This window comes from Lynx rufus, unplaced genomic scaffold, assembly GCF_022079265.1.
Source record: "Lynx rufus isolate CCGP_SWC_20201006 ecotype Redwood Valley unplaced genomic scaffold, mLynRuf1.p SCAF_1, whole genome shotgun sequence".
Taxonomy (NCBI): Eukaryota; Metazoa; Chordata; class Mammalia; order Carnivora; family Felidae; genus Lynx; species Lynx rufus.
In genome coordinates this window covers 210,238,237-210,262,770 of record NW_025814823.1, presented here as the reverse complement: position 1 = coordinate 210,262,770, position 24,534 = coordinate 210,238,237, and the positions used below count along the sequence as shown (strand labels likewise).

Sequence of the window (24,534 nt, the reverse complement as noted above, 5' to 3'; positions counted from 1 at the left end):
ATTTGTCCTTGGAAAACTAACAATTCTTTTTGTATGCAAAATCAAACTTTTTTTTTTTTTTTTTTTTTTTTGAGAAAGAGAGAGAGTGCGAGCAGGGAGAGGGGCAGAGGGAGACAGAGAGAGGGAGAATGAGAATCCGAAGCAGACTCCATGCTCAACATGGAGCCTGACGCAGACTCAATCGCATGACCCTGGAATCATGACCTGACCCCAAATCAAGAGTTAAGAATTGGACATTGAACTGACTGAGCTACCCGGTCACCCCCCCCCCCAAACAAATAGTTTTAAATCCAGAAAAAACAAAACATCACCTGCCTGCCTGTAATTCCTCATCTGTGTGATAAGCTCTGTGACATAACTCTGTCACATATTCCTTAGGCAGCATCCTTCCAAATCTGTTGACCAATGTACTTGGTGGAACATGGGACTTAACTATAGTTAAGGCCAAGAAGCTGCCATCACCAGCAAAGGACTCTTTTGCCTGAGAGAATAAAAGAACGATAAATGTACCTCAAAGTATATCCTTTCGGTTTCAGACAAATGGCAGGTACAATAAGAATAACCTAAAGTTTTATCATTTCTTTGAACATGAGAGGGCTAAAACTGAGCTAGACAATGCCTAATCAGTTACTTGGGCATATGAAGGATTTGTCAAGGGCTTGCAAAAATGAAAGCCAAAATCACTTAAGAAAAATTCAACATTTTGGGGCGCCTGGGTGGCTCAGTCGGTTAAGCGGCCAACTTCGGCCCAGGTCATGATCTCGCGGTCCGTGAGTTCGAGCCCCGCGTCGGGCTCTGTGCTGACAGCTCAGAGCCTGGAGCCTGTTTCAGATTCTGTGTCTCCCTCCCTCTGACCCTCCCCCGTTCATGCTTTGTCTCTCTCTGTCTCCAAAATAAATAAACGTTAAAAAAAAATTTTTTTTTAAAAGAAAATTTCAACATTTTAAACTATTGATTGTCATGGCTCTGGGTATAGATGACACCTGTTTGAAATACCCCAGGCATTAATGTATGAGAAAAGGGACTGTAAATGTCTCCCTTTTTCCCCACACGTACATTTTGTAGAAGAAACAAAAGTGTCTGTCTTGGGTGGGGAGGAGGTTCTTGGGGCCTCCCTTTCATTCTCTGTAAAATGAAGGTGATAACAGTACCTATGTCATGGATACCTATGTTGTGAGCATTTATGCCTGGCACATAGCATGTGCTCGATTAGTGGAAGCTTTTGGCAGTAATAGCATCAGTGAGAGCTGTCCTGGTGGTCTGCTTTGTATAAATCAAAATTCTAGGGCAAGAAGAGACAGTTTCAGTTCAGAGGCAGGTAACTAAGCCTCCAGATCGCACATGCTTCATCTGTGATCCTTGCAGCCATCACTTTCCTATTAAAGGTAAATTGAAGAGGGGCACGTGGGTGGCTCAGTCAGTTAGGCGTCTGACTTCGGGCTCAGGTTATGATCTCACCTCTTTTGAGTTCAAACCCTGCATCGGGCTCTGTGCTGACAGCTCAGAGCCTAGAGCCTGCTTTGGATTCTGTGTCTCCCTCTCTCTCTGATCCTCCCCAAAAAAATATTTTAAAAAAATAAATAAATAAATAAAGGTAAATGGAAGAAACCATGAAGTTAATCGAGTAACAACATGGGAGCCAGAGAGAATTCCTTCCTCACCGCTGGAGGGGATTACTTTCTGCCCTGCAGCATGGGATGTGATTACCTTATCACAGCTGCATAATTCTAAATATTTTCATTGGTTATACAACTCTCCATCCCAGTCTTTCCTGAGACACTGGGGCCCAGTGTGTGGCACCCTGCAATCCACAGGGCAGCGAATTCCACACGCAGTAAGCAGAGCTTTTCCTGCAAACTAGACCTTTAGACAAACTGAGTCTCTGTCTCAACATGTGAAAAGTCTTTGTGGCGGCCTTGAAACAAGCCAGCCAGAAAGAAGCTTCAGCCCAGCTCATCTGAAGCCAATAGGCTGGTCCTGCTTTATTTTCTGTCTAGAGCTGCTTAGAAACATTGGAAAGTAGGCAAGTAATGTCCATCTAGAAAAGAAAGGGGTAGAATATAATGGGAAGACCCATCCATGGGGTAGAGATCACCTGGCCTTTTTTTTTTTTTTTTTTGGCACCATATTGAAAGGAAATCTGAGTAATTATTTTTAAAAACTTATTTTAAAAAATGTTAGTGGATTTGGGGTTTTGTTGAGATGTAGACCAAATCATTTAAGTCTGGCTACCTCAGAAAAAGTCTCCCTTTCTATTACAGACAGCTTCATCCAGTAAGCATTTGTAGAGGCTTTTTATGTGCCAGCCACTTTTCTAGGACCTAGATACCAAAATGAAGACGACAAGGCCCCTGACTTCAAGAAGTTCAAAGTCTGGTTGGGAGATAGACTTGTGACTGCAATATGAGGAGGCAGTGGTGACCCAGGCAGGATGAGCCCAAAGTATGCAGGGAGCAATGGGAGCATCCCTGTTCCAGACTCTCGGGTGTTCCAGAAACGAGTGCTCCCTAGGAGGAAACCAGTGCTCCCTGGCAGGAAACAACTCTGTCAGCCGGAGAGAAGGAGCATTTGTTAATTGTTGCTCCTCATTGTTTTCCTCACACCTGACTCTTGCACCATTAAATGCAGTTAAGAGCCAGGGGTGGGGCCCTGTGGGTTTCCCAATAAAAATCACCCCCTGGGAATGTGGCCTCACAGGTGGGAAGTCTGAGAGAAGAGTCTCCTGACAGGGTTTTGACCACAAAAACTTTCCCTTTCAGAGGGGAGCCATTCAGCTTACAGGAGGCGAGCCAGGAGACCTGAAGCTGTCCTAGCTGGAAGGCAGGCAGAGGGGACACCATACAGCCTGGCACCCAGGGCGGGAATCCCCCCTCCACACTTCCAGAAGGTGGCTGTCAGCTGCCACCTGAACATTCCACTCTCAGATGGTCCAAACTGTTGAGCTAAAATCTGTCTCCTGTGAGGTCTGCCCACTAGTCCTAATTGTGCCACATGGAACAATGAAGGATGAGAGTTCTTCCAGTCAAAAGACCCCTAAACACAGGCCAAGTGTCCCAATTCTTCACCACTCTGGTTGCCCTCCCTTGGACCCCACCCACTCCCAGACTTGAACTCAGTGCTCCACATGTCATATGACTGGGTAGGGACAGGGACATGGACCTAACCCTCTGATCATACTGGCTGGGTTTTGTTCAGCTGTCGTATCAAACCATTGGCCCAGAAGAGTTCAGCCTGTGATCACCTAACCCCTCAGAAATGAATGCCTGTGAAAATATGTTTGTGGTAAAAATGGAACAGTTCTTGAGCTGAAAGATCAGAGGCCACAGGCTCAAGGCTCTGTGTCAGATGCAACTTTCCAGAAGGCTTGGGTCTGCATGAGGTGGGAGCTCTTATCTATAAATTGCAGCATTTTCAACTTAACCTGTGGTTTTGATCAGTTCTGTGTTGTCGGAAATTTTTGAAAGTCTCTTTTAAAAAAAATTAAAAAGAAGGAAATTTTAAAAGCTTCCTTTAAAATTGAACCATTCTCTAAGAAAAATAAGATTTTTCCCCCTTATATTACCAATCTAATGATTTCCTCAAACCACTGTAGAACTATAGATCTGTGGGAGGCGTTGGGAATAGATGTTTTTCTTCTGTTCATGCAATCAATAATGGCTTCCAAGAGAGTAAGTTACCAGATAAATGCTGACTGGAGATTTATGGTCAAGGACTGGAAGTCGTGGGTGGGGGCTGGGGGCAGGGGTGTGTCGACAGCGACATGCCATCTTATGCACCTCTCACTTCTGCAGTTCACATTCTGAGAGTCTGTACTGTCCCATCCAGGTTAATTACACTACACGGGACGTAGTCCCCTGGCCATCACCCACCCCTACCCTCCCCGCAAATTCTTCAATCAATTGGTCTGAAATGGGGCTTGAGAATTGATGTTTCTCTATAGTGCTCCAGGTGATTTTACTGGGCACCCAGGGTTGAGGACCACCGCTTTACAGTTTTGTTTTTTTTTAATTTTTTTTTTCAACGTTTATTTATTTTTGGGACAGAGAGAGACAGAGCACGAACGGGGGAGGGGCAGAGAGAGAGGTAGACACAGAATCGGAAACAGGCTCCAGGCTCCGAGCCATCAGCCCAGAGCCTGACGCGGGGCTCGAACTCACGGACCGCGAGATCGTGACCTGGCTGAAGTCGGACGCTTAACCGACTGCGCCACCCAGGCGCCCCTTTACAGTTTTTCTAGAATCGTTCTTTGCAGGTATGACCACTGAGGCTATACCTTATTAGTTCAGATACCCCATCTTCCAGGAAGCTCTTTCTGGTTTTTCCCTCACCCCTACTAATACATGCTCCCAAAGACATAGGTTCATTATTTATTCCATATGATTTTAGTTAAACTCATTTAAATAAAATGAATGCTTACCATTTGTATGAGCAAAACAATATAGAAATATACAGAGCAAAATATGAAAGTACTCCCAAACACAAAGACACTCAGTCTATTGATTCTCATTTGAATAGACTTCTGCTAGGAGAACCGCATACCCTGAAAATGTTTGGGTACCTGTGTTCCATTATGAAAGACTTGTCTGTGTCCCAGAAAGCCAAGTAAAAAGATGCTGGAATGTCTATCAACAGACACACACACACACACACACACACACAGAATTTCTACAGCCAGACAAGACTTTCTGTGACAATGTCATGGATTGTATGTCTCCAGGGCACGCTAAGTATCCTGTCATCTCTCTGTTCAGTGTTTAGAGAGCATCTCCTGATAAGCAGAAAGAAGATTTTGTGCTGGGATTACTCTCTGCTGGAGGATTGATCTGCCGGGATTATCTAGCCAATTTTGTTTCTGGCTGGAATCTAGTTTTATGACTTTTCCAGAATTTGTTTTTACGTTTTAAAACCTTTTTAAAACTTTTTAGCTGCCTCATGGAGAAAATGTTTGCAATAGTCTCAGATCCCCAGGTTGCAAGGCAGCATACAACCATGATCACACTTGTCTTACTAACCCATCAATATCTACAATATCTGTGTAACACTGTTTTCAAATGTTTGTATCCAGGACTTCCTCATGTGGAGAAAGAGGTTTTGCCATCTGTGTGTGTACGTATGTATGTATTTTAAACAATTGCTTGAGTTTCTACCCAAATTTTCTTCAGAGGAAAGAAAATTCCCCTAAATTACTAAGGGGGTTTCCTTTCACAGGGTACTGCAGGAAAGGTGGCCAGTGTCTGAGTTCTTTGATTCTAGAGATGAGTAAACAAATCAGAAGGAGCTGTTGGCTAATGTCTTAGGAAGAATTCTATAGGAAGAGCAAGATAGGTCTCCTAGATCCAGCCTGCTAAGACAGCATCCATATTACCAGAACTTGTCAGTACTTTCCAGAAAAAATATCTGTATATATACACACACAATCTTGTTTCATCTGTAATATCCCTGGATCCCCTCCCCGATCTACACTCTGTCCCACTACTGGATTATTTTGAAGCACATGCCAGAAATTTCATTACATTTCTGAAAGCAAAGAAGACATAAGACAGGTATAATATTTTAAGATGATACATGTTTTATGTTTCTTTAATGTCCTATGCCATCCCCCAACATACACACATATACCCCAAGAGCTGTCAATCACTTGAAGACAGTTTTGCCAACCAAGCTCTTTACTTTCCTTCCATTCGTGGTACAGACTTCTCTACCGGTGTTTTACATGAATTACCAAAACGCTTCTGCAGACAGAGCATGACACGTCTTTAGTAGGGGATGATGCAGTAGATGCTTATGCTATGAAATTTGGGGGCACAATTTTTCCTTAGAGCACCATATGAACACAATATGTGTACATGCACACATAGCTTTGTATGTTTGTTCTTTTTTCCAAAGTCCTTCTAACTCAAAAAAGTACTGTAGTCTTACAGTGCCTCAGCTGTTGGTAACGCTTTTAATTTACAACTTTTCCAGAATTTGTTTTTCTACTAGATTATTTGTAAGTAAGCTGTAATGTGAATGCAGTGTTCTTAAAGGTGTTTGTGCTAAGAGGTGAAGTTTCATTATTTTAAAGCCATTTACCTAAAAGTATGTCACAAAAGTTTCCCAAATTATAATATAGGGATACATAACAAGAAAAAAACCCTTAATATCAGCGTACACACTAAATATTTAAGAAAAAATGGAAACATTAGTAGCTTCCATCCTGGACTCTTGCCATGTTTTTTTGTTTGTTTTAGAATCAACTTCAGGAGTCTTCTCTTGAGACATATGCTTAATGACATATCTGCAAGCATTCCTTTTTGGCATGGGCTCTGAACATAGTTTTAGAGCCAGGCAATGTAGTAGTTCTTAATCACATTTAGAAATAACAAAACGAAAATTCATAACGCTTTTATGGGTACATGAAAAATGTTTACATATTAAATTCTATATGATATAGGAACACATTTACTATGAGATAGTGTGACTCTTATGCAGTAAAAGGGCAAAACTGTATGGGGCGCCTGGGTGGCTCAGTTGGTTAAGGGTCTGACTCTTGGTTTCAGCTCAGGTCATGAACTCACAGTTCGAGCCCCACGTTGGGCTCTGTGCTGGCAGTGCAGAGCCTGCTTGGGATTGTCTCTTTCCCTCTCTCTCTGCCCCTCTCCCACTTGTGCTATCTCTGTCACTCTCAAAATAAATAAATAAACTTAAAAAAAAATTTTTTTAATAAAAAATAAAAATAAAAAACTAACAACATATGTCCATGTACAGTATAAGCTATTAAACCTAAGCATGATTGGCAATTTTAAATCCTCTAATACCATATAGATATAATAGTTTATGGTTTTCAAGCCCTTTTATCTGCTAGCATTCAGATCAGTAGAAGTTAAGAAAGGCTTAAGAAAACTTTTTGGCAGAAAATCTTAAAACTGAGAGAATTCAATCTATGGACTTTAACCTGTTCATTGCTTTTCCCTTTGAATTGAGCACCCAGCAGCATTTGATTTTAGGAGAAAACATTCGGGTTTAGCTTACAACACAGGTATCCAATGGGAACATGGCTTGAAGTCTCTATATAATTTCCTATCAAATAAACATCTGAACAGTAATTTAACAACTACCAAGGGAGGTTAGGTGCCTGAGAAGTGCTGCATATACACGTAGGCACACTTTGCTTATGTGAAAGACGGTTACATCACAACGTGTTATCAGACTTTCAACTGCTAGAGACTCTTGCTGCAAAACATTACCACCCACCACTAACCTTCTCCTTATTCCTTAGAATGAGAGGAGCTAGGGGCATCTGGCTGGCTAAGTTGGAGGAGCATGTAACTCTTGATGTGGGGGTCGTGAGTCTGAGCCCCATGTTGGGTGTAGAGATTACATACATACATGCGTACTTATATACATAAAATGATAGAAGCCATTTTATGAAGGGGGCTCTTTTATTTCTATGAAGCCCCTAAAATTACTTATTGGTATTGGTAGATTTATGCTTATCTTATTTCAAAGTGACACTTACTGGTTTGTTTGTTTTTTTAAGATTTTATTTTTAAGTAATCTCTACACCCAACATGGGGCTTGAACTCATGACTCCAAGATCAGGAGTCGTGTGCTCTTCTGACTGAACCAGCCTAGTGCCCCTTTTAAGATGGCGCTATTTTTTTTTTAATAGTTTTATTGAGATGCAGTTCATATGCATGCACTTTGTGTGTGTAATTCAATGGCTTTTAGTGTATTCAGAGTTGTGCATCTATCACCATAATCCATTTTAGAACATTTCATCACCCCAAAAAGAAACCCCACACTCCCCATTTCCCCAGCCCTAGGAAACACCAATCTATTTTCTTTCTCTACAGATCTGTGTATTCAAGACATTTCGTTTACATGGAATTTTACAGTATATGGTCCTCTGTGACTGGCTTCTTTCACTTAGTATATCTTCAAAGTTCATCCATGTTGTCACGTGTATTAGTATTTCATTCCCTTTTATGGCCACATAATATCCCATTATATGGACATACCACAGTGTCTTTATCCATTTACTAGTTGGTGGACATTTGAGTTGTTCACTTTTTTTTTTTTTTTTTGCTATAATGAATAATGTTGCTAACGACATTTATGGGCATATGTTTTTATTTCTCTTGGGTATATACCTTGAAGCAGAATTGCTAAATCATATGGTAACTCTGCGTGACCTTTTGAAACACTGTCAGACTGTTTTCTGTAGTAGTTGCACTGTTTCACATCCCCACCAACAGTATATGAGAGTTCTAATTACTCCACATTCTTGTCAGCATTTGCTATTCCTTGGGTTGAGGGGGTGGGTTTTTTTTGTTTTTTGTTGTTTTTTGCTTTTACCTGTAAAGATTCATATTTTAGCTAAAACTTCTGAAGTCATAAGATATGTAGTCTGGGCATTATAATTATGCATTTTCATTTCAAAAAGAGAAAAATTCAAATATTAAGTCTTTGGCTATGTTAAAATATTATTGAAATCCCTTAAAATGTATGTAGACTAATCAGTTATAACTTTTGGCTACATTAAAATACAATGTGTTAATTTCTTGAGTTATAGTGAATAAAAATAAAGTTAATTTTTAAAATGTCAGGTGACACAACAATGTGAATATACTTAACACGACTGAACTATACATTTTCAAAGAGTTAAGATGGTAAATTCTATATGATTTTTAACACAATTTAAATTTTTTCTTAAATCAGGTGTAACCTCTTAATGTCAATTCTTTTGGAAGATGCACTCTAAACGGTTGTTTGCTCCTTGTTCTAACCTACCACGGCTAGAGTTTTAACACAAAGCTTTGAACAGACTGCTTGGGTCAGAGAACTTTCTCCCCATGCCTAATTTTCACTTTTGGAGATATGGAGTATAGATACTTGGGTGAGCAGAATGTAAGTTCTCCAAGGCAGTGATCAGATAATCTCTCTAAATCGACACATTCCTCAGCCGCCCCAGTGGTTGTGCTGAAGGCGTGGTTGGGGGTGAGGTTGAGGAAGACACAGACTGAAGCAAGAGAACCTCTGGATGACAGAGTCAAGCCCCAACCCCCCCACACCCCTCTCCCCACCGACTCAAGGAGTGCAATCGCCAAGACGGAGGTGCTGACACAACCCCCTAGTGTCAGTGGCCTGGTACATCTTGATTTACAGAATGGCCTCCTGCCCCGGTGGTGAGAATTCTGTTCAGATCTTTTACAATACTATTGAATTACATATTTCTTATCATTCTTTTGACTGTGAGCTATAATTCCAGGTGAATTGTTTTCCATTCAGAAAGTAAATGTTTGCTCTCCTGAGGTGTCTGCACTTGGGGGATGCAACAAGAGTCCCTGTAATTGTGTTTTGGGGGCACCCCCCTTTGTCAAGCACTAGTGAGATCTCAAATCCAAATCTTAACTCTGCATCTTTGAAGAATTACTTCTCCTGCCTCTTGACCTGGAAGAGCCAGAATGAAGTTTGCAACTGGCCGTTCTCAGTCACTTGGAGGATTGTTTCATTCAGCTTCCACCTAATTTCTTGAATTCCCAGCAGTGAGTTTTACTTTTGCTTGATGAGCTGATTTGTCATGATCCTGATTATTGCGAACTTTTATGCCTGAATAGGGTTACAGCCCAAGCAACCTCTAGTGTTGATGTTGACATCCTTTTACAGATGTAGACATAATGTATGAGTTAGTTGTAAGTCATTCCTTTGTGTTTCATTAAAGAAACCCCCTGAAGACTCTTCGGTATAAGTTAAATTTAAGCCACTGAACACTTTTTACAAAAGAATAAAACGATATTATTCAAGGAAAATGAAAGATGGTTGGGTCTTTTGAAGTTACCAGCAAGAAGGGCAACATGGGTGCTGCTGCTGGACACAGGGTGGATTTTTGGTCTGACCAAAGGAACTCTGGAATTGTAAAGAACACCGATAGAGTATTACATGAACTATCCTTGATAACAAGGGCTGGGTTTTTTTCACTAACAATTGGTTTCCTCTGTTTATTTTGCTGTTTCAGATTATCCTTTCTGTGTTGAAATCCACACAAGGGGCATAAGATTAAAACCCTCGAAAAATAAACAAAATATCCCAAGCGTTTTGGAAATCTAAATGTTAGACATTGTTCAGTAATGTCTGCCCCCTGTGGTTGGACAAAACCACACTCTGGTATGTGTGTTGGCTTTATTCTCCTGCCCTGTGATTTGCTTTTGGCGGCTCAGAGCCAGAGTGGCCTCTCCAAGTGCAAGCTTCATGAAGGCAGACGGTGTGCCTCCACTTTGATTAAGCTGTGTAGTCAGCCTCCTCTGTGGGTGTCCCCGGCCCCACTCCCCCCCACAGTGCTGTGGAGCAGTTGTCCACGTTGACAATGACAATCTAACCTGCCTACTGGGAAAGCGGAATTGGATATTAGAAGGAAGACAATTTGTGGCATCATATTTGTGGTCTCTTTAAGGAGAAAATTCCACCGAGTGGTTCCTAAGTCTTTGAAAACTTTCTACTTCAAAATTTTTTATTTCAAGAAATAGAAATTACTCACTTTACTCATGAATACTGCTCAAAAAAGGAATTTTTGAGGGAAAAAAAAAGATCTCTTGAAACTCTGCAGGTGCAAGTAATTCCTGCAAAGGGGAGTACAAATAGTGTCCGCGAGGGAAGCAGAGGCAAAGGCAAAAATTTTAAAGAACCACAGATCACCCCGTGTTCATTGTGCTATTGGGATGAAAGACTTAGGGATAGAACTGGTCCCATGGGGTGTTTCTCACTGAAATCATCTCTGTCCACAGCCCAAAAATGCATCTATTCTGGTAAACTATACATCCCTGATGACATCATGTTATAAAATACGTATTTGTCGAGAATTGTGATGGAATTAGACTCTGCCCACATCATACTCACACAAGAGATGCAAAGAAAGCTGCATGATTCTGCATGGCTAAGGTTTAACTTTCATTTGTTTTCTTTAATTAGCCTATTGGAAAAATGTAGTTCTTCCGTGGTAGTTTCAAGTAAGAATCTAATTTGATCATTTTCCTCTTAAAATATTTTATGAATCCTGTGAGTACTCAGCAAACACTCACTGTTAACCAATTTCCATTTTCAGCCACATGCCAGTCATAATACAACTTTTTAAGGGGACTTGAATGAAATAATTTAATTAATTTTAATGCCCAAAAGGCAAAATTAGCTGCCATGAATTTCTCTGGAGCGAAGCATACTCAATCCTTCCAAATAAATGTTTTCATTTTTGACATTCAACCAAGACATACTCAAATTCGAACGTATCTTTTGTTAAGTAAACATTTTCTTTGGCATTCAGAATTCCAAACTTTGCTCAGCAAAGAGAGAGAGAGATGAGAGAGAGAGGAACAGAGATCAAATCCATTAAGGCAAATGTAATCAATTTTACTTTGGTACAATATTCCTGCCAATCTACCCATTGGTCCACTTACACTGAAGAGTATATAAAAGTTAAGGTAAAATCAGTGCTTCTTTCGTGGAAAGAGATTTTTGGTCAGCACCAGAAAAAGGCAGATTGTGGTCCAATTTTGACCGAAAGGCTATTTTCTTAACAAACATCCAGACTCCAATTATCCATTTTATTTTATTTTTACAACTGAAATCCGTTTTTGAGAAAAGGCAGCAGTCATAACCATTATTATGTGGTACAAGAGAGTGGTTTCTTTTATCACAATGTATCACAGTAACTTCATGGCTTTTTTTGTTTCTTGTTTTTAATTTATGCCAGCCTTTATGTGGGGAAGGCTAAAATAGGCTCTGAGAGCTATGGGTTTATGGTGAGCATTTAGAATCCTGCTATTTGAATTGTCTATTATTTTCTATAGCGTTATAAAATTAGGATTAATGTATGATATTCTGCATTTCTGTGTGATCGCTTAGAATTTTCTTTCAATTAAGGCATTAATCAACTTCAGACTTACCATTTGGTTTGTATTTATCCTTTTTTATTTTGAGGATCAAACACATAGATGTGTAGGAAATAGTATTTTATTCCTCTAAATACCTTTCCATCATTAAGTTTCTAAAAATTAATGTACTGTCTCCATGTTGAAATTTTAAAAGATCTGTATATTTGATCATTTTATATATAGACGAGACTAGCCACTCTGAGCAACAAATTTAAGTTTCAAACATTTAATTTAGAAACTTTTCAAGGAATTTTGAGTTTTGTGTCAATAAGAGATTTTTACTGATGACTAATATAATTTGGAACCACATTAAATTAATTTGAGCCTGCAAAATCTACCATTTTTGCTCCCCATAATTAATCAGATCTTAGAACAACTTCCCAATGTATTCTGTACTATATCTCATACTGTCTCCCCCTCTGTGCAATCTGAGTGTTTGGCTTTTACAGTGTTTGGTTCCCCTGAGAAGGTATTCATGGTTTCTATGGGCTTTGTTCACAATCATGGCATTCTTGGAGGATAAACCCTTTGGCCTTCTTGTGACACTGAGCTACTGATACCAGCCTCCCACATGTACAGATAGCTGAAATCCACATTCAAAAAGTGCGACCTCATCAGGAAAGGGGCTTGAAAAGAACTTCTTTAAGCATGAGCAGGCCCACTGTGTTACTGGTCTTTACAGACGAGTATTCTCTCTCTTCTTCCTTTCAACCACATACATTGTCGAAAGACGCAATGTCGAAAGTGCAGGATTTGATCTCTCATGACTCCAGCTGCATAAATGACCTGTGGTTCAAGGGTTACTAAGATTTCAACAGAAGGAAAAAATATGAAAACAAAAAACCATTCAAAAGAAACACCGCAAATATACACTTTTACATACATATAATGAACAGCCCTAATTGTACAGTTCAGTTATTATAGTCTTTATGTGTGTTTAATTATAAAAGTCACCAAGTCAATCCTAGCTGAATGAACCTATCTAATGAGCTCATGGGTAAAAGAGTCTCTGTATTTTTTATCTCTATCAGGAAAAATGGACAATTGGCTTAAATTCCTATTTTAAGGATTCTCGAAGAAAAAAACAACCCTATCTTCTGTTGATTCCTAAGATCGAGACTGAAAAGTGTCACAAAGAACAGGGCTCTAGCCTATCTGTAGTTCATTATTTGTTAAAAAAAAAAAAAATATATATATATATATATATATTCCTCCTATCTCCTTCAGGAACTTCATTCCAGTAGATTTGTTCTAAAACAATTTCCGACTGTTGAAAGATCAAGGTAGAGTTCACTTGGAAAAAATATCCTAAAGGAAAGTCCAGATGAATGGTTCTCAAAATCTGTCCAGTTCCAACCTACTTGAGGGATAAAACTCGCTCTTCTTAGTGATTAATAGTAGCTAATATATTTGTTTGTTTTGTTGTGTCTGTTTTTGGTGTGGGGGGAGCAGAAGGAGCTATGTAAACTTGTGTAGTTTAAAAGGGCCCTAAAGATTTTTGTGATACCCTGATATTCATTTTCTCCTCTTCCCAACCCTTGAGAAAGATGTGCCTTCCCAATTGAGAATAACTGTGCATTTTTCAAAACTAGTGAATTATAAAATGCTCCATCATGGATTACTGTAGTGCATTTAAAATTTACTTCAAAACCTTTAGGGTTATTGGTTTCACTTTCAGTTTCTTTTCAGGAATAAACTACTGGGTAAACTGAAAGTCAAGTCTAGGAATGTCAGCCTACCTCACTATTTTTATATGGGGCATGCAAGTCTTAGTGCAGAGACAGGTGGGGAAATAAGATTAAATGTTAGATGAACTTGTTCACTTTTTCTACCTTGACCTCTAGCTCTGGGATGAGAACGAAAGACTTTTCTCCTTGATACAGGATAGGGACTTTCTATAGTGTGAGGGAAAGTAGTTTCTGGTAGAATCACTTATGTCTAAAAGAGAATTCTTTTCCCAAAACATAATAATGCCTATTATCATTTGTTTAGAAATTAACAATAATCTCTTAATAATATTATCTAGTCCATTTTCAAATAGCCCCATTTCTTTTCTCCCTTTCTTTTTCCAGTTTATTAATTTGAATCAAGCCACGTCTTATGTTGGAAATGTTTTGTATCCTTTAGATTTGTTTTTTATGTTTATTTGTTTTTGAGAGAGAGAGAGAGCGCGCGCGCGCGCGCGTGTACATGCACATGTGCACGAGTGGGGTAGGGACAGAGAGAGGGAGACAGAGGATCCAAAGTGGGCTCTGTGCTGACAGTAGAGAGCCTGATGCAGGGCTCGAACCCGGGAGCCCGGAGATCATGACCTGAGCTGAAGTTGGACATTTAACCGACTGAGCCACCCAGGCTCCCCTGTTTTGTATCTTTTAAATCTCTTGATCTATAGTTTCTCTCTCTCTCTCTTCACCACTCTGTCTCACTCTCTCCCACTCTTTTCTTTTGCAATTTGTTGAAGAGACTAGATTGTTTGTCATGTAACATTAGCTTTCCACATCTGAATTTTGCTGATCATATCTGTCTAGTGTTTTTGACTTCTTTCTCTGTCTTTCAGACCATGATTTTAGGTCAAGAGATTCACAAACAGGTACAAGCACTAGAAGTCTATAACACAATAGAGACCTTGAAGAGCCTTAGTGACCATAGCTCTTAGAAGCTGGTAGAACTCAGTTGGCCAGAGAATATTGAGTTAGGCAGGGCTACCCTTTGAGAATGCGATTCTTTCATTTGTTTCAAAGTGGGCATGAGATGGGGCTCAGCCACCTGGGTGGCTCAGGTCATGACCTCACAGTTTGTGAGTTCAAGCCCCTCATGGGGCTCTGTGCTGACTGCGCAGAGACTGCTTGGGATCTCTCTCTCTCTGCCTCCCTCTGCCCCTCCCCCGCCTGCACACAAACGTGTGCATGTGCTCTCTCTCCTCTCTCTCTCTCAAAACTAAATAAATAAAACTTAAAAAAAAATGGGCATAGGCTACAGAATGAGTTACCAGGTATGTGCATAACTAGAATTGTATACAAAATAAACTTAAAGGCCCAGTAAAGACCTCATAATTCTAAGCTCTCCTCTCTGCCTAGAAAGGACCCACAGGTCCCTTCCAAGTTACTAAGATTTTAAAATGGCTGGTTCATTATTATGAAGATGGTGAGTTCATGTAGAATAAATTTATTCCTGGGGGAAGAATGTAAATATTGGAGGGGGAATTCAGCAATTTTCAATTTAGAAAGAAAGAGAAGGAAAACTATTATAAAGGGGTTTTGCTGTTGTTGTTTTATCAAAGTGAAATGTAGAAACCAGAAGCTACGGCAGAAACTTAGTCTCCTCCTCTGGTTCCTCCCCATCTCCAGGCTTGTGGATTCTACCTCCTTAACTCTGACTTCTGCCTCGGGCCTCCGCCCCCGCCCTAGCCCAGACAAAACCGCTCAGTCCTAATCTACAGTATCAATTCCCCTGCTCTGTCCCCCTGCCTGCTTTTTTGCATGAAGACTATAGGGTCTAACTAAAGAGTTGAGTAACTCTGAGCTTACCCCTCACATTGCTTTTGGAATAAAGGTCAGTTGTGCGTATGTCTTCTACGGCTTCTGCCTATCCCTTTCCATCTCATTTCTCACCTCCCATGTCAAATCTTCTCCAGCCTCTTCACCCTCCTTACTCTCAGGACTTACCTGGGATGTCACTTCCTCCAGAAACCTTTCCTACCCTTGCAGTGTGACCAGCTGGCCCCACTGTCATTCCCCACTTCCTCCAGCCAACTGTAAGTTTTATGGAAGCAAGGAATCATTTTGTTTGGTCCTCATCCCCCGGGAGGCTGGCAACAATCATTTTCGGAGATCCCAGAGTTTTTTCAGTTGTGTTAGAAAGTGTCATGAAAGTCTCCATTTTCATGTGAAAAAGGGTTATGCATTGTATGTTTTTTGGAGATGTCAACATAGAAGGGAAGAAGGGTCAAAATTCCCAGGTGACCTAGCTGTTCCGGAAACTCATTACACTGCTTTCTTGAGTAGTGTCAGGACAGAAAAGCCAACATTTGGACTCTTGACAGAGAAATATTGCACCCAACTGCCAATTTATGAAGTTGGCTTTCTTTTCTTTCCTCTTTCTTTCTTTCTTTTCTTTCCTCTTTCTTTCTTTCTTTTCTTTCTTTCTTTCTTTCTTTCTTTCTTTCTTTCTTTCTTTCTAAAAAGGCAGAGTTCTTTGCCATGCTATTCCTGGAAAGATTCACTGATTCTATCTTTCAGTTAACATTTGGTGGAGAGCCTGCTAACGCCATGGCATGCGGTTCTGCCCTAGGACACGAGAGCGTGTGCCGGCTGAGACAGTGAACATTACATGAGACTTTTCTGGTTGCCAGCTAGTTCGCTCCCCTGATAGGCATTTCCGGACGTGAGGAAAGATTTATTTTGGCACCTCCAGCCCCCACTGGTATGCACGCGCATACACACACACACACACACACACACACACGCTGCATATTCCCTCTCTCTCCTCTATCTTGGAAGTTGGGAAATAGAGTTTACACTACAGCAGGATAGTTGGCTCTTGGTAACTTTCAAGGGGAGAAAGGGCACTTTCCTCCCCTGGAACTGAGTACAACAGCTTAAAAATAGAACAATGTGTGTTTGGTGTTTTCTTTTCATCCTCTGCATCAATAACAGGTGTACAGTTACAGACACAAAGAGCTAGATTCACGTCTTCTGCATGCCTCCGGAGAATTCCCAGAGTTACCCAGGGAGTAAAACTGGGCCTAAAACGTTCAGTAAAAAGAAAGTAACCCAATATAGCTGTGTGTTACTAACACTGCTGCATCACATGGTTTTTTAATTCTCCTCCCATAGTGACTCTACGAGTAGATGCACAGTGGAAGAAAATGTCACCAAAAACGATTCTTAGGAACCAGCGAACGAAGTTAAAACCTCTAAAAGCTGGATTAGGGAAACTGACAAAGCTACTGTAAATTGCAGGCTTTGAAATGGATAGGGAGAGGGTACTGAAAATTGAGCAAAGGTTCAGCTCCATAAACCAAATGTGACAAGTCAGGCTGACGTCCTTGTTGGCTTTTTAGTGCATTTAGTACCTTTTGTAAGATGTACTTCTCAAATTGTTTTGCCACCTCTTAGAAGCATTGACCTCACATGTGCTTTGTGAGCGAGTGCGTCGTCCGTTCTGCGGCATGTCTGTGGTCAGCAGTGGTGTTACTTAATGAAGAAGGTCACACATAAATTTACGGCATGAACGTGGCATCCCTTGCAAGCACACTTCTTGGCAGCTTCTTGCAATTCTTTCACGTTCCCTCCCTGAGGGAATGGCTCATAATAGATTTGAACAGATGCTAGGTGTTTGGCAGCCTTGTGAGGGGTACTCGTTTTCAAAATTCGGGTTATTTCATGTCTCATAATTAGAATTTCAACAGCCTTTATGCCTTCGATGTGTTCCAGTGTTCACATAAATACCTAACCTCTGACTCCACATTTACCCCTCGCGAGTTCTTCTAACCCATTCATTGGTTCTGACAACATCACTACTAAATCCTTGGCTCTCAGAGTCCGAACGGGTAAACATGCACGGGCAGATTTGATTTGGCAGTAAAATTGCTCCTTCTCCCTAAATGTGCTTTTCAAGTTGTCCCCGACAGCAAAGTTAAGTGTTGCCAGAACTCTGGCTTATAGGTTATTACTATTTCCCAAATCCTTTTTCTCCAGGGTCCCTCTCTTCTTGTGCCTCACACCCATCCCTTCTTTCCCAGCCCCCGGTCTAAGGCTCACCCAACACTGCCCTGCCTGCCCCGTGAGCACTGAGAGCAAGCACGAGGTTGTATTTCCCTCTGTAGTTCTGTGCCTGGCATTTACTAAGTGTTCAATAAATTTATCTCAAGTTGGCCAAGCATGGTTAGCTAAGAAAAAGGAAAATGTTCATTATTTTCTTTTTAATCTGCTTTGATGTCAGCCTCCAGCTCTGAGGGGGTTCTTACAGCCCTGCTGGGGCTGCTAGGGAGCACACAGAAAATTGTTTGCACGTATAGAAAATCCACAATGAGCTGGAAAAGCCGGTGAAAATGTTCTCATGCCTCAAAACACTCAGGGGTAGCGGAAGGGGTGTGTTTGTGTTTCTTCCATACCGACTCCCCAACTCCCCGTGGATGGTTCTCCCATGCACCTCATGTCTTTGCAGAGTTTATCTCCCTACTTGAAACATTTTACACCTCTACACATTGGAGAGTTACTCCGCAAGTATTCATGAGGTATTTACGTGTGCTGTGGCCTCTGTAAGACCATCGATACACAGGGGCACAGACTGCACCGTGTCTTTTATTTCCCTTGTCAAGCCTTGTACAGTTCTGTGCTTTCACTGCGTACGCATTAAATAGTGCTGACAGCCTCTGCCATATGTTTTCATGCTTCATTCCCTCCCTCGTCCACACGGCATTTGTGCTCCCGAGTCATGCACAGCCGCTATTGTCGAACTGAGGTTGTCGATTCATTCAGTGTTGAGCTCCCTCGGTTAGCCATGCTAGGTGCCAGCGAAGGCAGTCGCAGAGCTGTTACACGCAGACCCCGGGCCCTGGATCTCCTCCTCTGCAAGGACGAAATGTTTACACTGAGAAGTTGAAGAGGGGCCAGCTGAGTAGGGCAGAGCGTCTGATCAGAGAAGAGGAGCCTCGCTCTGCCTTTATGTATTTGTGGTGATCCCTGTGTGGTTCTCAAGAACACAAACCTTGGGGCTACCCGACTCGTTTCTATACCAGTCACGGTACTAACTCGCTGTGGGGAAGTTGCTTGGGTGCTCACCGCTCGTCTGTGGCGTGGAAATCGTAGTAGTGATACTAATAGAAATATTTGCTATCTGTGCCACCCAGGGAACCCCAGGAGAGCTCAGCTCAGATGGTGGCTGTGAGCATGCTTTATGTGAATTGTAGGCACTAGGGTCCTGTTAGTGAGCACCACCCCTCAGATTCGGCTTCACTACTATCAACATCAACTTCGAAGGCCCTTTTGGCTTCCTTGCTGGGGAGTGTCAGGTGCAAAGCCCTTCCTTGCTTGTGCTTATAGGGTCTGCCCAGAGAGGATCGGTTCCTCAGTGTTGGCCCAGGTCATCTGAGACATCCTCATCCACGACACCTTGGCTTTGTCACTAAACGGTAACCAGTTTCGGAGCTCCTGTCACATGTGACCTCACCTCTTTTCAGCTGACTGGCTGCTTCCTACATCATGCCCTCAGAAACGCTTCTCTGCGTTTCTGAATGAGAAAACTGCCTGTGGGTGAGCCTGAGTAAGCAATTGAAATCCCTCTATTTTCTATGTTAAAATAAAAAACCCACTTGCCAAGAAAGGTCATGACCTTCCAAGATGGGGAAAATGTGACGTGTTATAAACGGAGTTTCAAGTTGGTGTGCTATATGGCAAAGCTTTAAGCCGTGTCCCATTAACAGAAGGCCTGGTGAAACTGTCACTCTGCGCTGGCTTCACCACTAACCAGTAATGGCATTTTGTACCTCATATGTATAAATCTTGGTTTCTTGGCCTCACTCACCAAACCTGGAGGTCCTCAGCTATGACTTAAGCCCCAGTTTTAGGCATTTAATTTTGGCTTTTTGATAACAGACTTGGTTTCCAAGGTTGTTTGCAGATCCCCTGTGGGATTACATTCTCTACAACAAGTTTCCATAGCATTAAGATGTGTGTAAATTAGAGGCAATGCTACATGGTTTACTTAGCCTGGGACAGAGCCGGGCACTTGGTAACTCCTCAATAATTAGCTAAATAATGTGTGGTTTACACGCTAAGCTGAAAATATCTGAGAACATTGGCATCATCTTTCAAATTGTGTTTACTCTCACCTTAAAGTGATAAAATGATTGCATTGCAGATTTATTCTTTGATTCATCAGTGACAATTTTTATTATACCTGCCATAATAATGACTAGCAGTTATTGATTATGAAAGACACAGCAGGCATTGAACACACATATTTGTTATCCCTTCTGCAAGGTCGTTACTACTATCTCCATTGTACGGACGAGGAAACTTCCCAAGGTTTCCCTGCCAGCAAGTAGCTGAACCTGTGTTCAGACTCAGATCCATTTGTCACGAAAGCCCCCTCTCTGTAGTGCCATGTGGCCCCTATTGCAGCATGGCCTCTACATTTGTACTGGACCAATTTATAATGCTAAAGTGTTTCTGTTGCCTTAATTTCACTGCTTACGATAAAGTCTTTTCTCTACATGAACTGAACATTTTCCACAATTTTCCCATTCTTGTGCATTTAATTCTTTATGTCATATATGGTTGAACATTTGATTATTTGGTGATAATATGACTTGTTTACTCAACAGAAGATCTCCTTGGGCTTAGGAACTACTGTTTATACATCTGCATCCCAGGACCCATTGCAGTGATGAGCTCCCGTTATAGTAGATGTTACATAAATAACTTCTTGATTTGTGGATGGAGTACAGTTGCTTATTCTCACCTACTGAATTTGCAGACTATGTCATTCATCATTCATTCACCAAATATCTATCGAGTCTCAATTCTGGTAGCCACAGGGCATATAGCAATAAATGTGGGCCATTGTGTATATATTTATAATTGAAAGATGATAACCTGGAAAATCACAAGCTGATATGTTATCGTGGAAGAAGTAAAAGCGAAGATGAATTAAAGGCACTCAGATAATGAACCTTTCGATGGTCAGTAGAGCACATCTAGAGTTTTTTTCCCGATGAACTATCCAATAAACTTTCCTGAAGCTTAAAATAATTATTATATCTTTCTCATATGAACAACTCATGTTTGTATTAATTCTTGGTGTGTTTGTATCTCTCCCCAAATAATATTACATTCCCATTTAGTAGAGAAAGATATTTATCAGTGTATACCTTTCTAGATTGATACCACTGACCCTTTCAGGAAAAGAGAGTTATTTCCTAAAGCTACGAAGTCAGGCTTACTGGATTCCCAGAAAACAGTTTGTAATAGTTGCATGTTCTACAAGGAATATATTGTGAAATTACTCTCTTCCTATAATAACGTTTAGTGTGGAATTCCTGTCACAATTTGTTTGGGTTGTTCTCAAATTTTTTGAATCTCTAGTACTACTTTTGACAATAAAATAGGACCTAGTAAGACAGTGAAATCAGTTTGAAACTGGCTGAACATTTACACCTAAAGAGTGTTTAGGACCCCATATCAAGCTGGAAAAACCTAGTGAAGTGCAGTGTTGTACTTTTTAAAAGCCCTCTCCTGTTCACATTTTTATCAACAACTTAAAGACCTAGAAGGCACCTACACTGGGTTTTCAGATGACATAAGCCCCAGAAGAATGGCTTCTACCACATATGCCTAAGATCATGATTCAAAATGACTTCAATTGGCTGCAGGGCTGGATGGAAACCAACAAAATGAAGTTGAGCAGGGGATAAATGTATATTTCTGCTTTCAGATTCAAAAAGCAATTGTGCAATTACAGGATGGGGATAGACTGAGCTTGGCACCAGTTCATGTGACTAAAAGCTTAATATGAACCAACAGTAGGATGTGGTGGTGAAAAAAGAATGAATATAGTCGTGTTTACTCAGTTATAATTATTAATAGTTCACTGTACTCTGCGCTGGTCACACTGCATCAGGAGTAATTTGTTAATTCTGAGCACATTCAGGAGTGACTTTGACAAAGCAAAGTAGCTATTAAGAGGGTGCTGAATCCATTCCAAGACACATTTATTGGGCTCCTGTTTTGGGCAGGCACTGTGCTAACCAATGTGGGGAATAAAGGTATGAAGAGACATTGCCAGTCTCTAGCCTCAAGGAGTTGAACATTTAAATGGAGAGCGTAGGGGTGCCTGGGTGGCTCAGTTGGTCCAACTCTTGATATCAGTTCAGGTCTTGATCTCAGTGTCATGAGTTCAAGGCCCCATGCATGACTGTAAAACAAAATCGACCCTGAAACTCAAGGCTCAGCTAAGGAACACTGAGAATTCTAAGTTGCCTGGAAGAATGGGGTAGGCCTGGGCAAGCAACAAAGCTGGGCCAAGAAGGTTTGGACCAGAGCATGAGGGCATTGACTGGTAAGCAGTGAGAGGGATTACAGGTTGGCAATCATCTGGAAATAATGGTACATGAGGATCCGTTGGAGAAATGATGAGTATTTAGTCTGGAGAAAAAAGCCCAATGTCCCTCTGATAAATGTGAACCAGACTTGCTCTGTATTCCTCCAGAAGGAAAATTTATCTCAAGAGAAAAGGGTTATAAGGAACCAGATTTTGCTTCTTCCTAACCACCATTTTTTAAAATTCAAACCTACCCAACAGAGAAGAGCTAGCCAAGGAGATGGTGAGCGCCATCATGGACAGACTCAGAAAGTTCCATAACTGATACTCTAAAGGGAATGGGCGGGGCGGGGGGGGGGCGGTGCAGCTTCACCAAGAGACATGAGAGTTCTAGGAATTTCCTAAGGCCTTTGCAGTGTGAAATTATCCATGGTTGAGTGTTCCTCCTTTCTCCTTTGATTTAAAATGTACAATGGTATATTGACTTCTGAATAAAGCCTGCATGTTAGGACTCCCCAGTTCAATGAGATCTCAGACTAATTCTAGTGAAGGCTGCTCAGTGCTTGGACAGTAGCCATTCATCACCATTGCTTGACTTTTCAACATGTGCATGATCCTTTTTTGTTGTGATGTAGAGCATCCATTCAAATATGAATTTAACAGATTTTTGCCAGGGTTCCCCATTTAGGTGAATCAAATGCAAGTCAACAGTTGATACAAATCCAGTGCAAAGACTTTATCTCACAAAGAATCTCCAGGGCTGTCAATGTAGGGATTAAACAGGGAGTTCTGGAGGCAAGGAAACTTGAGTTCACATGCCAGCAATGCCACTTTTACTAACTGTGTGATCCTGAGCAAGAGATTTAACCTCCCTGTGTCCTAATCTGTAAATGGGGTTGACCATTATTATGACCATTATTAACCTTGCGGGTTTGGGAGGATTTAATGAGATAAAGCACTTAGCAGGTGCCTAGCAGGATGGGGTCTGATTTTACTGATGGAGTTCTCACATTTTATAGTCATGTTCCAAGGAACCCTTCAGAGTTAAAAATATTTTTATAAAACAAAAACATATGCATCATCATCATTGTGGCTAATTTATATGTGTCAGATATCTTTCTAAGGCATCATACATCAAACTCATTTATTCCTTGGAATGACCCTGGGAAGTAAATACCATTATTATCCTTCATTTACTAAGACACTGAGAGGTTGCATATCTTGACCAGTCACAAGTGATGGAGCCAGGATTCAAAGCAAACAAACTCCGGAGTTTATTACAACCATTTCCTTCTAATACGTAACAACAGATTTCCCCGTTTTCCTCCCAATTCCATTCCAAATCATTCTGCTGGATAATTTATGCATTTTACTTGTTCAGGGCTGTTTCACAAAAATATATTTTAAAATTTTACGTCTACTAAAATGTATAAGGACCCTATCAATCATGTCTTTGGCCAGAGTATTGAGAAGGTCCTTCATAAAAGTTGAATAAATGCATGAATAAGTGAAATTTTTTTAATTGTAGAAGCAATGACTATAGCCACTTTTAAAAGAAGCAAGATGGGGCGCATGGGTGGCTCAGTCAGTTAAGCATCCAACTCTTGACCTCAGCTCAGGTCTTGGTCTCTCAGGCATGATCACCATGGTCCTGGTGGTGAGATCAAGTTATCCTTACTATATCCTTACTATCCTTACTATAACTTCACTGCCTTGCTACCTCTTTCCATTATTTGCGATGGGGCCATTGTAGCTGTTTGAATCATTCATTTGAAATCATTCATTTGAATTCAGCTTTTTTTTTAAGTTTATTTATTTATTTTGAGAGGGAGGGAGGGAGAGAGACAGTGGGAGAGAGAGAGAGAGAGAAAGAGAGAGAATCCCAGTCTCCACACTGTCCAAGCAGAGCCCAACATGGGGCTTGAAATCACGAACCGTGAGATCATGACCTGAGCCGAAATCAGGAGTTGGGTGCTTAACCAATTGAGCCACCCAGACTTCCCATATTGAATTCAGTTTTTCACTTTGCTTTCGCTTACCTTATTTATAAATATTTTATCTCATCCCCCTTTTTAACAATGTTGCCAGTTCACTCTCCCCTCTCTCTGTGTTTTTTGTTCGTTTGTTTTTGTTTTTGTGTTTTGTTTTTTGCCATCTAATGTTACCAGATTTTACTCAATGACCCATCCAGTAGTTGTTTTTTCCAAACACTGGCAACTGCATTGTTACCCACCCTATCCTCATTTTCCAAGTTAAAGAATAATTTTTACAATCCAATCCATGCAACATCAGTGCCAAATCAACCACACACCATCTCCACAACCTGTCTCTGCACCCTCCTGGATATCCCTGAAGTCTATTCAGGATAAGTGGAGTTGGAAGGGGCTGCCCCTAATTTTCTTTGGAGAACATGTGGGAATTTCTAAATACCTCTTTAAAAAACATCAAAATATGAAACTGAGAAGCACACAGAAACTATGTACAAAGGTTGCAAAACTAAGGTAGAATATGCAGAAACAACTCCCTTTTGTAGAAGGGAAAAGCTGCAAAAGTCTTGCACCACTGCTGGTGGAATATATCAGGA

At 40.9% G+C, this 24,534-nt stretch overlaps 1 protein-coding gene and 1 long non-coding RNA gene across 6 annotated transcripts in view; one reads left to right on the top strand and one right to left on the bottom strand.

The window, feature by feature from the left end:
- Positions 1–24,534, top strand: part of SLC1A3 (solute carrier family 1 member 3) — a 74,948-nt gene that overhangs the window by 23,899 nt on the left and 26,515 nt on the right. The window lies entirely within an intron of this gene.
- Positions 11,568–24,534, bottom strand: part of LOC124522179 (uncharacterized) — an 87,585-nt gene continuing 74,618 nt past the window's right edge. The window contains exon 5 of one of the 2 annotated variants that reach the window (XR_006964694.1): positions 11,568–12,709. This is a non-coding gene — a long non-coding RNA (uncharacterized LOC124522179). The remainder of the gene's footprint in view (positions 12,710–24,534) is intronic. The other variant, XR_006964695.1, reaches the window with a different exon arrangement.